The 16,512-nt window shown below is 37.6% G+C and overlaps 1 protein-coding gene across 4 annotated transcripts in view; it reads right to left on the reverse strand.

The window, feature by feature from the left end:
* Positions 1–15,436, reverse strand: part of NIPBL (NIPBL cohesin loading factor) — a 148,735-nt gene extending 133,299 nt beyond the window's left edge. Inside the window, exon 1 of one of the 4 annotated variants that reach the window (XM_077790267.1) lies at positions 15,306–15,436. The gene's annotated coding sequence lies outside the window, so the exon portion shown is untranslated. Of the gene's footprint in view, positions 1–13,835; positions 14,117–15,305 lie in introns of those variants that run through there. The other 3 variants (XM_021551742.3, XM_021551725.3, XM_021551732.3) reach the window with 3 other exon arrangements.
* Between the last annotated feature and the right edge of the window lie 1,076 nt (positions 15,437–16,512).

Below are 16,512 nucleotides of genomic sequence, written 5' to 3' on the forward strand. Positions count from 1 at the left end.
AAGTATCACAAAGGATCACAGAATATTCTGAGTTGGAAGACCCATAAGGATCATAATTCAGCTCATAATTTAATGGTCCATGTAGGGATCAAATCCCTAACCTTGGTGATTAGCAGCATCCTCTAACCACCTGAGCTAAATTTTACCTATCTTGATAAAAAATATTAACTCTTCATAAAATTGAATTATTATCTTTGTATCTTCCAATTACTTTAAAATTAAACATTTTAAAATATCCTAAAATAAGTGTTCTGTGATTTTCAGCTCACTATCTTGTAAGACAAGTACAGTTACAGCTGTTTGCTGATCATAAATCACTGATGAATGGTAACAAGTAATGTACAGAGTAAGATGTAAACCACAGCACTGCTAGAAATCTATCTTTTTAGGGCAGTACCTTTGAGGGAAGACTAAAGCCGATCTTTGCAGTCTTTCCTGAGATACAGCTGATAACATCCACCTTTTAGAATGACAGCACAATCTTTCTGCTGTGAAACATTCTCAAGTCACAAGCTCATTTTGGAGTTTTTTCTCAATTCTCTGCAGTTTTGCTAGAATCCATTTACTTTTTTTCCAAACTGAAAGTTATTTTAGCACAAAGGAGACATAGAAACTACACATCTTTTTGGGACTATTCTAACAACTCAGAAGCAGCAAAAATTAAGGATGGCACCCTTCTAATTTCACTCACATGTCATCTGAAGAGAAACCAGAAGCATCTCAAACAAATCAGGCTTCAAATAGCTTAGGTTTGCATCAAGACTGAAAGACTATTAGCTAGTCCTTATTCTTACTTTAGTATGTGTATATGTCATTCTTATTTTGGATGCCAAGGTACCTATACAGGCAGGCACACTAACTATTGGTAGCCACTTTTCCAGACCATGAAACTGCTGAGTTTTTGTCCTTTTTCCAACAGAATACTTGCTAATTTACTAATCTCTGTGATTAAACATACAACAAAGAGTAGGACTCCTTAGAAGCAAGGTAAATATCTGCTCCTGTGTGAATAGGTTGTTTATATCCATAAAAAAATAAAGTCTTTACATTTAACTCCTAAGATATGACTGTGGGACACATCTTAATTCATAATATTTTTTCTCTGTAACAGTTGCCATGGAGACCATAAATTAGAGCCTGCAGAATCACAATTGGCCCTCCCAGGCCAAATGTTTGACATTATTGTCTGCATGCTTTGGCACACATGATAATACTAGTGTCTGAGACACCAATTTACACTGACAGTAGTATTCTGTATAGTACTGAACTCCTACCTCACATAATCCAACATTCACTTATATTTGTGTCTTCCAGGTCCATATTACAAGGAACTTGAGCTCCCCCCACTGCTAATTATTCCTACTGTTTACTCACAACAAACATCCTTTACTACATTTTCTAAGACACTAACTGTCAAGTAAGTACTTCTTATTTCTAAAAGATTCTCAAAGACAACTCTCCACTTTTTCAGTGGACAAGTATCTGAGTTATTACCCAAACAAATACATAAGCATTTTACGCTGGTGTTTATATTAAAAAAATCTTTCAAGTTAACTGACGCTAATTAACACACCACTGATAAGTGTGTTAGTAAGCTAAATGAGTGCTGAATTTATTAAACTATGTTCAGAGAGTTACTGCAAAGCAATCACAACTGGGAGCCCACCACATTTCATCAATTAGCACTCCAGACCACAACCGACTCCCCCCCATTGCCTCAAAATACAAACATCTTTAACTTACAAAGATCCATAAAACCCATAACAATAATTGTGAAAAAACTGAACTAACCACAGAACAATAATAAGTAACTACAACAGGATCACAAAGCTATTATTACCCTTAATGGGTAAATCTAGCCTAAAAATTATCATGTATTATCTAAAGGAAAAAGGAGCTATTTTGTCTTGTGTGCACTCACTACTTACTACCACAACAACTCAGTTCATAAAATAAATATTCCATTATATGTCATTACCTTAACATTAAGGTCCTTGTTATTTCTTATTTAAGGAAAAATATCAATTTTTAGCAATCATATCTGTGTAAACCCTGGATTACTAAAAGTAATCCATTTGCAAAAATATAATTTTAAAGCATTATGAATGAATCTGCATGTAACTTGATTTACAGAATGTTCATAAATCATAACCATGCACATGAAACTAAACTAAATTCTTCCTATCAAGGCAACTGTCATTTTGCAAATAAAATTTACAAGTTTTGTACAGGAAGTTCAATGTCTTTAGTAACTGATGCTGTTTCTATAGGATCACCTTTAAAATGAAAGTATGTAAATTTTCTAATTTTTGTTTGATTCCTTACAAAATAGCATAAGTATTTAAGCATCATCATAAAACCAATGTTTCTGTTCTTGTTTAAAATAATTATCTGCTATATCTATAACAAGCTTTATGATATCTTCTAACACAATTACATAATTTGCATATTTCACAATGAGGATTACATCAATTTGATTTGTCCTTCCCAAAACAGTTGCTCCAATTTACACCTGTATCAATAAGTAGGGGCAGGTAGTAGACCTTAAAGATTTTTGTTTCAGACAAATATTGTTGTCTCCTAAATTTTACACAGGGCTACCTGGAGTGACAGCCACACATGGGCAAGCTGATTAGTCCAAGTAGATTACACTGTCTAGTTAACCATGCATCAGCTGACTTTCAATAACTGTACATAATGTCCATGAAGAATGCAAATTAATACAATCTTCCTTAGCCAGCAATGAAACATGTTTAAATTAACCCAAGTTATTTGCAATTGCCACATGCTACATATACACAATTGAACATTCACTGTAACTGAGAATGTAATAACTTCACATTATCAGGACTATGTTGAATTCTCAGAAGTCCACCTACAGAGCTTTTTATAAGGCTTCACTGACTAATTGTTTATCAAGACATGATTAGGAATTTGCTTAATTCCATTAAATCATATGTCTACTTTGAGTCTAGGAAAAAGATTTGTCATGAAAAAACACAAACATTTACAAAAAAAAGCGGGAATTCCTATTCTGAAGTCTACTAGTTCAAGACAAGCATTTAATATACCATAAAATGAAATAAATGGTTCTCATTATTCTTTCTCCAGGTTGCAGGCTAAAATTATAGTATGATGTGAAAACTGAGAATGTTTACTTTCCAGTAGTATGATGGCTTGTTCATGTAATGATATTTAGTGAATTACAGACAAAACAGTCTTTAAACCATTCCATTTTTATTTCAATTCCTCAAATATTTTCATTATATTTTCCATGGTAAAAATAAATTACCTATTTTTGTAAAAAACATGACAAAATTTTCCATCATGCTAGATAGAATGCCAGAGAGAATTACTCCAGTGAGTAAATATGCAGAGTCATAACTCTAAGTAATCTTTTATAATAGTGACTCTGGAGTGCACAGTCTGTTCCTACAACTCTCTAAGACATTAGTCACCTAACTTGTCACCAGAAAAGCTCACCTACAACCTTGCTTCAGTGTATGTCAGAACCAAGCAGCTCAACACCTGTTTTACCCATAAGTCTGGGCAAAACCTTCAGAGTAAGAAAGTCCAGTCATAAACATGCTTTGAACATTCCTAATCCATCAAAAATTGATTACTCGGCACTGTATACTAGTCCTTGCCTCCAACACTTCATTTAAGACCTCAGGAGAACAGAGACTGAACACTTGCTTGAGGTATCAGACAGATTCTGAAATCCTCCTCAGCTGCAGAACATTCAAACATGCTTTTGCACTATCTCTTAGTGCCTTTGACTGGCTTTATATTTTATGGGGAGGTGATCATTCCTTTATCCTCCTGCTGAAGGAGTACTACATCACAGTGCAAAGAAAATGAATTAGAACAGGAAAAAAACCTGAAGGAGAGAATATGATTTTCAAATAAAGTGATTCAAACTGAACTTCAGGATGAAAAAATCTCTCCAGTGTTTTCTATCGACTAGCCAGTACGGATCCCTTACTTAGCACCAAAGGAGCTAAGTTCCATTTTGCATCTCTCACCTCTCAAACTTTTGACTGATATTTAAAGGGTGACCTTTTCAATAGCAGTATCACAACCAAGTCCCTTTTTGGTCTCACTCCAATTCTTTTTTATGATGTAGAAATCAAGACTGTAAATTTTACTTATTGCACTTTAACAGTTATTTTACAAGACAATGCTTAGCAATGCATCACACTAAATGCATAGATGTATGTTAAATCTCTTACTATTCAAAATGTTAGAAGCATGATTTAAAAGCATCCTCCAAAGCAGAGCAATCAGCACTGAAAAGCTGATATCAACAAATACTGAAATATTACATTTTCTGAGTATCGACCCAAAAGTTTCTAGTCTTTTACAGGAAATCCCACACCCCCAGGCTGAAAGTCTCTGCAAAGTCAATCAAAAGTTAATAAATGTCCCTTGCCTCCAAGAATTCTGACATGGTCCTTGGATTATGTAACCATGTAACACTTCTCTGCCATCCCTAGGCCCCATCTTCCTTCAGCTTACAGGAGGGATCTGCTTTGAAAATGAATCAGAGTCTATTCATAAGGCTGTAAAGTCTGTTGTTCACGTGACACTGCAAGTCCAAGTAAAAACAAAGAAAATATAAAGGGAAAGATGCTTCAGATCAAATAGCAGGAAACAGAAAAATGTCACTCTTGGGAATCTCATTCTATTTTCATCACCAATGGCAAATATTTCTGTGTTCCTTTTATCCTGCAGGCCCCAAAGCCTAATTTGAACAAGCACTGATTAGTCATATTTGTAACCAAAATGAACAAAATCTGTTCTACTATCACCATATAAATAATGATTAAAAAAACAAAAAAGCCAGTTAATTTAAAATTAAGGTAATATACTTGTTCCAGTGAGACTTCCAAAGATAATAAAGATCAATTTCTTCATCTCAGTACTCAACTTATGTGATTAGATACTACTCTCAAAAACTTTTTAAAAGTAAGCATTTTTGGAGCTTAATTGTGGAATCACAATATTCCAACACAGATCACAGAAAAGCCTATAAGGAATTAAGACTTCTGTCTCTGGAGCAGGGCTTCATGACACAGAACAATTCAGCCAATAGGCTACACACTGAACACCCAAGAGAATCAAAATGTTTAATCATAAAAAACAGGACTGAAAGCAATCTTTAGAGTTTATCCCTTTCTCCAAGACAGAATCGACAATATCTAACACAAATACTTGGAGACATTCATATAACCTGTTGTATTAAAAAAAAAAAAAAATTAAAAAACACAATTCAACTTATTTTACACAACCACTGAAATAGACAACCTGTTGTCAGTAAAAAAAGAGATTACAGACTAAGACTATCACAATGCATTCACAAAAGTGACACATATTTACACAGGTAATATGTACTACAGAATCTCCCATCATTTGCTCTTAAAAGAAGTAGTCCAAATTTCTGAGCTTTTTTGTCCCCCTAAGTAATTTTCTCAGATTAGGGAAAGAAAAAAACAAAACGATAACTCAAACAATGAATTCCTTATTGTGAAGTAATGCTTCTTCACCCAGCCAATCCTTGTTTTGTACTTCTGGTTTCTCAGGCAATTACTTCTTCTTCCCCTCTCTGGCCTCTCTCAGAACACACTTCCCATCCTTTCTCATCCCTGAACTGCTTTCCTTAACTGTACAAGCAAATCCACAGTATCTTTTTGCTTTTGTTTCTTGATAAAGCTGTTTCACAGCTCTTCCTTTATCTTTCTTAAGGGCATTTTTATATGCCCCGCCAGCTCCTTTATCCAGTGGCTACATTTCAGTCATTATTTCATAGAACAATATGAATCTGGGTTGGAAGGAACCTTAAAGGTTATCCTCCCTGCCATGGGCAAATACACCTTCCACAAATCCCATCCAACCTGGCCTTGAACACTTCTAGGGATGGGGCAGCCACAATTTCTCTGAGCAACACATTGCATCACCACTCTCACAGTAAGAAATGCCTTCCTAAAACTTAATCTAAACCTTCCCTCTGTCATCTTAAAACCATTCCTTGCTATCCCAGCACTACATGCCCTTGTAAAAGAGCTCTCTCCAGCTTTTCAAAATGCCCCACTTAGGTACTGAAAAGTGCTATGAAGTCTCTCTCCAGAGCCTTCTTGTCTTCAGACATTCTCAATTCTCTGTCTTCACAGGAGATTTGCTGATCATCTTAAGGAGTGGGCCTGCTCCTTAAGAACTTCAAAGCTCCTGACTTCCCCCAATTCCTACCCTTCAAACTCCATTCCCTCCCCATCTGTCTAAGTCCAGTTCCAGTCCACTGCTCTCCTCCATATGCTCACCCTTCCAACTGTCTGCAATTTAACTTCTTGTCTTTTACACACTCAGTTTAATCTCTGCTGTGGATAAGCAGAGAATGGAAACCATAAAACTCTTGTCTGTACATATATCTCACTGCTTAGAACTTTTTAGGAAAGTTCTGTTGTGCACACAAAATTTTTCAGCAGTAGTGCCAACAATCAGGGAAGACAGTTAATTTTTTAGACACTAATAATTTGCCCAATTTTCTGAAAGCTTTTCAAATAGCAACTAAATGCACATCCTTAATGTAAAAAGTATTTCACACTGAAATTCTAAACTCCTTTTCCCAAAGAACAGCAGTGCTGCAATTGCTTGAAAAAAAAGTCAGGAATAATTTAAAAATATTTTTTCCTCCATCACAACCCTTAGAAGCTAGTGAGCTACGATCACTTTAAGCATTATTCAAATAATAAGTCAATAAAGGGCATTCACTCAACATGGAAGATTTTGGCCCAAATGACTGAAGTTTAGCAAAGTCAGAAGTAAAATCATTGTCTTTAAATAGTACATCAATAATCAGAAAACACAGGAGAACCAATCCTACCTATATGCAAGGAGAAACATGCATTCCTCAAGTCAACTAGTAACTCTGTTAAGCAATGCTTCAAATCCTTGTAACTGCCAAATTTTAACTGGATAAATGAAGTTGTGCTAAGTTACAGGCTATGCCTCAACATGAGTTTTTAAAAGAAACTGCCAGGAACAGCCAACCACTACAGACCATGCTAGCAGAAAAAAAAAAAAAAAAAAAAAAAAAAAAATCCATTTTTCATTAATTCAAAAGAAAGAAAGAAAAAGAAAATAGAGCATTCACACAATAAAAAGCAATTACATCACATTAGTTTTAACCAGAACCTTAACAAACATGTCACCAAACAGATTTTATATTTTCCCTTTAGAAAAAAAAGGTAACACCAAAGTTTAAAAAAATCAAAGATTTTAGGACTTCACAAAGAACTCCCCATAAATTCTCGTCACAGTCTCATTAGAATCTCATCAAAACCTGTCCAGCTTTTACACTACAAAAAGCAGGTTCCAGATTATTTTGTCTACAGCAATTTTTTAAAGTCAGCTTCTGTACATAGCATCTGGTGAAGGCACTCCAAATTCTTCTTCCTATTCCCATATCCAGAAAGTATATCTGAAGAAAAAGAGAAAGCAACACATCTGAATGGAAAATAACATGAAAGAAATGTGGACTGTCTTATTAAGTCATATGACTTGAAAACAAAATTTCAGAGACTGAGTATTTGCAATTCTCATCCTTTCTGAGGTCAACACAGAGGAGACTAAGTTCAAACATGAGATATAGAGATTGTATTATCACAGACATATGTTTGTTGTTCAGTGAGCTTGAGGGAAGAAAAAGGGAGCAAAAAGGTTAGTACTACAAAAACAAACATAGAAGAATTAAGAAATGTTAGAATTATGGTTGCTTATACCTATATTTTAGTTCCTTATGCATTGTGATAGTCATTGACGAAATGATCATATAACATTTCTTGTTATTCACAGGATCACTGCCCCATATATGGCGCATGACATACACGTCATGAAACACAAACTTACAAAGTAAAAAGAGGTGCTTTATGTGGAACATAAAACTTTCCTACTAAGGAATTTGAATAAATTAATAGTTAAACAGTTAATAAAACCAGTTCACTAAGAAGTTTCATTGAAGACATCTTTTGCCAAAAACTGACATTTATTAAAAACAACTCTTCTTAAAAATAATCAAAACCAAAACAAACTAACAAAAAACTTCCACAAATGTACTCTTGCAGAAAATCTGCACACGACAGAAAGGAAATAAGTTAATAAGACTAAAGTGCTACTTATTCTGCCTGTTCCATAATGTACTCACAGCCCTTGAGCCACACATTGAGCATGATACAAAAAAACATAGGGGAAGAAAAAAGTTCAAGAACTTTTGTGCCTGATACAATTACACATTTGTCCCTACATCCCCAAAGCAATTTTCTGGCTAGGAATGTACTTACTACACCTCAGAACAACCTTGCTTCACTAACAGTCTTAGGGGAGCCTGACCAACTGTCTGACATGGCAGTGGTCTGACCACTGGTGTAGAGTTGGGCATTCAAGCACTCTATATCAAGTGCAACAAATATCAGATCAAGAGCCAAGAGCCTTAACCCCAAGAATCCCAACCCAATGCTTAGGATACTTTCCAACAGGAACTAGCAATCCTAGAGAGTAACAGTAACATTTTGTATCTCTGTATTCAATACTGTAGCAGTAACATTTAATTACCTGGGCGATTTGAGTAAATGATACATCACATTTTCTCTGCTCCCTGATAAACCTCAAGAGATAGTGATTATTTTCTAGTTTCTCAGGACAGGCAGTTTGTTTTTTTCCAATGGTTGGCATAATCAGAAGAGTTGAAATTTAATAGATATTTAAGGCCTTCAGTGAAAACCTATTCTATACTTCTTACTTATTCTTACTTCAGGAGGAGAAACAAACTAACAAGTTGATGTGAAGAGCACACATGACCACAAATAAGGCCAACAAAAAAATTGTTATGAACTTCCTAAGTGCTATAAAGTAACTTTAAAAATCTGAAGAGTAAAGCATGTCACAGTAGATACGATTTATAAGCTTTCAAAAATCACTGTTTTGATTCCATTTCGGTCTTGCATCTATAAAACTGAAGAAATATTTGACAGATGTTCAAAAAAAAGCTCTCTGAAGTCTGAAAAGTGCCTTGTTTTGAGATAACTATGAATTAAAATATGAAAACACTTCAGCCTTCCTGAAGGACTGGGGTTTACACAGCAGGTAATAAGGCAAGAGGCTACACACTGAATGGTTAAGTATATAAGCTAGGTTATAAACGTGGTTAGCTGGCATATCACATGCACTGGATGAGGCACTGAGCTGGGCTGCAAGGGTAGGGTTGAATACTGTGGTGCTGTTAAAGGCCCAGCTCCTCAGTCGCTGTTTCTTTATAGGACTCCCTTATTTTGCAGCCTAGAGCTTTCTGACACTGTTCCACTAAAATGCATTGCATGTCTACACATATACACTGCTACAAAAACCAGAGCACTTCAAATCAAACCACAGCAATAAAATTAAAAATTTAGTTCTCTACTAATACAAAAAGAATCTGAGATCTCTGATTACTTACACTTAAAACCAATACAAATTCTAAAGGCCATAAAATTACCTTTTCTAGAATTTTTTATCACTTCAACATGAAAACTGGTCTTGGATATTTACATTATTTTGAAGTTATTTGTGTAGACCAAGTAATCACCTTAAAAGACGTATCAACAATCACATTCAATCTGACTGGAATCCTTTTTGGTTTCCACATACAGTTGGGCCAAAATGCTCTCTTCCCTCCCTTTTGATGGGGAGATTTTCCATGGTTAGCAGTAGGGACAGGAAGTGAAACACAAATGACAGGTGCTACACGATCTCCTCAAACGCAATTTCCTTACACATGGGGTGTCATACATGTCAATATAAAGCACTTCTTTTGCACCTTTTGGGGGTCAGGATCAGCAACTAAGAATTATGTTTATAATAGAAAGAAAATAAAAATACAAATGTAGATTAATTATATTAAGGACTTTGTAATTGTTAAATACTTGTTTTCTTAATTTCAATAATACTTCCTTTTTTATTATTAAAAGGGATCATTATTGTACAGAGTTATTAGCAAAAATACACAGGTATAACCAATTTCAAGCATTTCCTTGCAGGTTTCTCTGCAACTGATTGTTCATTACTGCTGATGTTTCAAAATCAGATGCTAACCTAACCCAAACTACTTCTAATAAAGGCAAATCAAAAACAAGATAAAAAATAAGTGGTATGATACTGAAATGGCCGTTTTAACATTCAAATGTTAAATACTTTTAGTGTTTTGTGATACTAAATAGCCACCCTAATGCCAGCTGACCCACCTCACACCTACACTCAACAAATTCTCAAGCTATTGCTACTCATATTTTTCTGATTCAGTATTCCCATGGTTGTTATCCAAATTACACACATTCATGAATATTACACACTCCTTTAACATAATTTCTAGAAATCATAAAGTTGTGAATTTGAAGACTTGATTTCTTTCCTAGGCCTAGATATTCAGGATAAAAGTTTTTTTTTTTCTCTCTAGTTACAGTATTTATCCAGAAACTTCATATGCCTTGTGCAATTTTTATGAAATATTAATATAAATGCAATACAATTAGTCCAACACTTTGTAATGTAATATTTTTCACCTAGTATGCTCCAAAATATAGTTTATTTATATTGCAAAGGACTATATATATGAAACACTTAGGATTAAAGTTGTAGTACCTTAATAATTACACTAATGCAACAACACAAACAAAACTCTTCTGTCCTAAGGAAATTACTATCTATGTCCTTGATTCTTCAAGAATAACATTTATATACATGGAGTCCCAAGCATAAGGTTTCATGGGGTACCTGTGCTTTTATGTAGAATAATGATGTTCAAAAGGGCTTAGGTATATAATTTTGCTTCTCTGATCCATCTTGCTTCTAAGTCAAAATTTAAACACTGCAAATTTAAAAAAAATATATTATTTTACTGGTATGCCTGCTTCTGTGTCTTGATTTTTTACAAGTAAAAAACCAGCTTCAGCTTGAATCAACAGTAAAAGACTTCAGGAAGAGATTTGTGTTGGACTAACTTCAGGTAAAATGTTCAAAAATTTGAGAGGAAAAAAACTAACCTGTGCAGAGTAAGTAAACTCAAAATGCACAAAGCAGGCAAAAGTGCAAAATAAAATGTAGAAATAAGCATTTTCCTCTTTTTGATAAAGTAATAGTTACAACTAGCCTCTTGAGAATAATTAGTTTTGTATTTCTACAACATCAATAAAATAAATACATTGTCTTTAAGCAGCTAGCTGCTATGATAAACACCAGAACCAGCAGAAGCTCCTAACATCAGGAGAAAAGTAGTATGAAAATGCTACAGGCCTGCTCCACATATGCACACACACACTCTCAAATATGATAAAACATGCAATTCAAAAGGAAAATAAGTCCTCTTATAAATATTTCAATTTTAAATATTTCTGTTAAACTATATAAACTGTGATCAAGCAACTAATTCCAGATTAACCACATATGGCTCATAAGAACAAACCCAAAAAACGAATTACAATTAAAATTGACAACATCTTATATTTTCCTTTATATAATGGGAAAAAAATACAAGTGTTTTTCATTCCAGAAAAGTGCATCCGTTCTGAAAAAAAAAAAAAAAAAAAGGGAAAAAAAAAAAAAAGGGTGCTGTAAACACAACCACACAGCCCTGGCAAGATAAACTTGACAGGAACTGTGTAACTACAGTAGCTCATTTCCTGCTCATATCGAGAATATTTAAAGCAACCCTCCTTAAATGAAAAATCAGTCAGAAAAGTTCACTACTGTTAGCTCAACAAACACATTCTTCTTAGAACGGCAGCTGCCTGAAACATAGACGCAAGAAACGCTAGGGCTGTAATGTCGCTTCCTGATGATGAAAACTACCCAAGAACTACAACTACTTCTGCACAGTCCTTTCTTTCCTGTGAAGCAGAGTTACACTCGGTGTCCACTGTACACTACACGGCAAAAGCAAACAGCAATTCTGCTGTTAGACACCGAGGTGGGGACAGTTAGAGACGACTAGTGGCTCCCTCTGCATTTTACAAAGTTTAAAAATAAAAAGCTGCTTTTTCGAACTGTAAATGGTTCCTCTCCACGCACGTAGGCCTGAGGCCCTGTTGCAAACAGTGTCTAACAGGACCAGGCAGCACAAAGACAGGAATGGGAGATTAGTGGGAGGAAGGGAGGCCGCGATTGGGGCTCAGCAGGATCTTCTGGCTTTTTAAAATTCAAACTGCTCCCTGACCAATACAAATCACGGACACGCTACTGACTACTACACGGATTTACAGCATTAAAAACACGCCTTCTACGTGACAGCTATATTAACTTCACCCTTTTAAACATGTATCAGGGCACGCGGGAGGCACGGTAGCAGTTTCGTTTACAAGTCTCTGAACACAACGCCCCAGAAAGTTACTTTATTAGATATAGTAACCATATATTATAACAGCAAATCTACCTGAATAACCAAAAAGCCTGCTGAAAATTTAACAAATTATCTAGTATCAATAAACGATTGCCACTAACAAAACTCCTCGCTACAAGGATGGAAACTTTGTATCTTAAAATTTCTTGCAGCAATGTAATTTCTGTAGAAGTATTTTTATTAGTTCACAGGGTGTTTGTTTAAATGTGCCTAAGTTTTTAGCAACACTTACAACTCTACCACTTACAAGTCTTAGATTTACTTTATTGCACGTCAGCTACTATTTATTTATAAAGACATGAGACTAATAACAGTCATTTTCAAAACACAGTTGACCTGTAAAAATTATGCCTAATTACATATTCAAACATCATAGACACAAACAGCCAATAACAGCCTCAGGATCTCAAAGTGATATAGCCTGACAAGAAAAGATGACACTTTTTAAGCATTCCTCACATTGCACTTAAATAAATTTACATGTGATTCTGAAGTACTTTGGTTAAGATCTTATCTTCACCCTGGTCCCTTAAATGTCATAAACACAGCATTTTACACACGATCCCTTGCTTGTTTTCTGTTTACTAGAAGCAGAAAATGGCATTCCTTCCTTTAACATATATTCCTGTAGTGTATACAGGACACAGACACAAAAATTGTGTGGAGTACCTGATACAATATGCTTGGCTACCTGTATTTCCTGGGTCTGCAGGTGTCCAATGTTGTGTCAATATCCTTCAAGCACTATTTTATGCTATAAATATACTAAGTCATTAACATACTAATCAATAACGTTATTTAGAAATGAGACGTCTGCAGATTATAAAAACAAAGCATTTAAACTTTTGAATGTTCAGATCACACTTGATTAGAAGAATAAGGTGATAGCAAAGACAAGTGGCATTTTTGTTCCTGAGTATTTACATTGTCTCCTTCCCTACGCCTCCACTTACTCCTGTCCCACTTCAAAGGGCTGTCTGCGCTGGGACCCTCCTTCCTTGCCCTAGGTGAAGTTGTAAATATGGGAAAGGATCAATGCACATTTGCGACTAATTGCATTGTTTCCTCCTCCTCCTCCTCCTGCTGCTCTTTTCGGGTTGAGGCCTGTCACTGAGCAGCCGCTTCGCCTTTCTAATCCCCGAGCTGGAGTAAAGGCGCTGGCCGGCGGGCCTGCGCCCTCCGCCGGGCCTGGGCCTTCCGGCAGCCCGGCACGAACCATCCACCTCCGCCAAACCCGACCGAGAAGGAAGGGGGGGCTGCGAAATAAACACCTCCGGTTGCCACTTACTCCCCTCTACCCTGGATAGCAGCTAATCCCCTCTGCTCCCGGCAGTGCTGGGCCGCTGGGCTGAGAGGCCCAGCCCGCTGCTGGAGAGGGCAGGGAGGGGAAGGGGAGACAAGGAGGGGGGATTACCTGAGCAAATCGGCGTCTGAATCCAACGAGAATCCAAGAGGGGGGGAGAGAAATCCGCCCCCCTCCCTCCTCAGAGGAGCCGCCGCCGCCGCTGGGCCGCCGCCGCCGCCGCGGAGCAGGAGGAGGAGGGGAGATAATATAACAACAATAATCCGGGCCGGGAGGGGGGCTGGCTCCTCTTCCGTCTCCTCCTCAGTGCAGCGAACATGTAGAGCCGGGGGGTGTGCGGCCGAGGCAAATCCCTTCCCCCCGAGCCTGCTTCACAACATCAACACGGGCCGGGCCGGGCCGCGCCGCGCCGAACCGGTTCCGAGCCGGGGAGAGCGGAGGGTGGCCGAGGGGCAGCGCTGCCAAGGGGCCGCCGCCGCCGCCGCTCCCTCCGAGAGTGCGAGCGCAGGAGGGCGGGGAGGGGCGGCCTGGGCACGGTGAGTCGGTACCGAGCGGGGGGGCAGAGGGAGAGAAGGGCGAGGAGGAGGGGGAAGGATCCTGTGTGTCTCTCTCGCTCCCTCTCAGAACAAAATGCCGACCGGAAGTGCAGCGGCAGGAATGACTCCCTCCACCGGCGCCAAACACCAGCAACCTCCCCCTTCCCTCCGCTGCCTCCTCCTCACCCGATCGCTCCCTCGCTCCACCAGCGCCGCTTCCGCCGCTGCAGCTGGAGGGGCTCCCTTGCCTCGCCTCTCCCGGCAGTCTCCCCTCCGTAGCTCCTCTCCCTTCCACACCCCTCCGGTTGCTGCACGACCTTCTCTATTTTTTTTCTTTTTTTATTTTCCCCTTCCTCCCTGCCTTTTGGTGCGCGGAACGAGACCGAAGCTTACGTTTAAACCTGCTCTGAGGAACTGTGAAGAAGGGATTCTCTTGGAAAAAGAATATACGTTTTGGTGTTTTTTGTTTGTTTGTTCGGGTTTTTTTGTTGGTGGTGGTGGTTGGTTGGTTGTTTTTTTTTGTCCTGCCTAAGCATGGTGGAGAGGACGAGGAGGAGGACTGCCGAAGGCTGCCTCGCAGGAGGCAGACCTGGAAACAGCCCTTAAACTGAACCCTCAAGGGCGGCAGCCCCTGCAGGTGGGACACTCGCTGGAGTGACTGTCGCCGCTCATGCCCGTTCTCTGTGGACGTGAGAGGCCGCCCCGCAGGAACCAAAGACCCGCTGCTCAAAGCATTGCCGGGGCGAGGGATTTCCAGATGGACATAGGGAACGAGAGTGACTTTCAAAAACGGACTTTTTGGACCAGCACTGGGGAAAATACTGATCAGGTGAAATGTCCTTCGCTGGAGGCTCAGGCTCCACCACCACCAGATTTACTGGAAATATTTTTTGTGTTGTGAAGGAGTGTTTGGAGACAGAGCATGTCCTGGTCTGAAAGACTTTTTGATGTCCCGCTGTACAGGTAAAACTGAATAATTATAGCACAGGGTAATAATGAAGAAGCATTTACATCCCATGAATTAACTGTGTCTTTTGGTACTCACTTAATGTCGATTTGCTGCTCAGTACTTGGACAAAATTCCTTTCATTTCTAGAGGAAGAACTCCTTGACTGTCGACTTCAGGAATCAGCTGGACACAGCTGTAAATACCCTGTGACATATAAACACACCCTTTCAGCGCTGGATGAATGTTATTTGCACAAAGGGATAAAATCTTACACCAGTGCACCTGATCTCTCCAATGCTTAGGATTTTTTGAATAGTGCTGTCTTTAATACAGATTTCAAATGCCTCTCTTATGCTTAAACTACTACAAAATTCGTAATTTTGGGTGAATCAAAGTTTGTCTTAAAGTATGTTTTTGCTTAAAAGCACAGAAATGAAGAGGGCACTGGAAAACACGGTAATTCAGTAGTGGAAATACTATTGTTCCAATGACACGTATTAACAGAGACAGAGTAAACTGGGTTCTGAAAAAAATGTATTACAGACCTTTGTTCCAGGTTAATAGAAAAGATCCTAAAATCGTTTATGCATTTATAATTTGAAGTTAGCAATTTGAAATAAAGGTAAATAATTGGTCTTGCAAACAAAGTGTGTCCTTATGTCTTTGCACTTAATTTAATACATTGCAACTCTGCAACTCAAGGGGAAAACTATTTACATTCTCTTGGAAATAAAATATAATTTAAGGAGCTACCTATCTGGAATTCACCTAGCATATGTATGTGTACTTATACATCTATGAATTTCCAGGAAAATGTAATTCTAAAATTACAAAGCTCAGGAATACTATTTCGATCTACTTCTGAGTGATTGTTACCGATTCATGTTGATGTAGTCTTTCCATGATTTTAGCAATCCATTCAAATAATTATTTTTTTCTTAGTTCGTGAATTAATATGTAAATAAAATACAGAACATTGAAATTTTAATTTTCAAATACCAAATATGTTTTGGATTTTATGGTCTGGCACAAGTCCTATTTGATTATGGTTTCAGTGAGAATATCACTAGATCATTTAATGCTTTTAAAATACCATTCAATTAAAAGATCTTGTAGAAGTGGCTATTTTACTTGAGTACTATGCTGTATTACCTGCACAAGAGAACAACTAATTTAAGCCATTAGTTCTTCTAGAAGGTGGTGTGTAACACACATGGGCAAATCAGGAATTTATTTTCCTTAAGGAAATTAAATATTTTTATTATGCTTTTTAAAATGAAAGATCGAATACTTTGTCTTCATT

The sequence above is a fragment of the Lonchura striata genome, chromosome Z (genome assembly GCF_046129695.1).
Source record: "Lonchura striata isolate bLonStr1 chromosome Z, bLonStr1.mat, whole genome shotgun sequence".
NCBI lineage: Eukaryota > Metazoa > Chordata > Aves > Passeriformes > Estrildidae > Lonchura > Lonchura striata.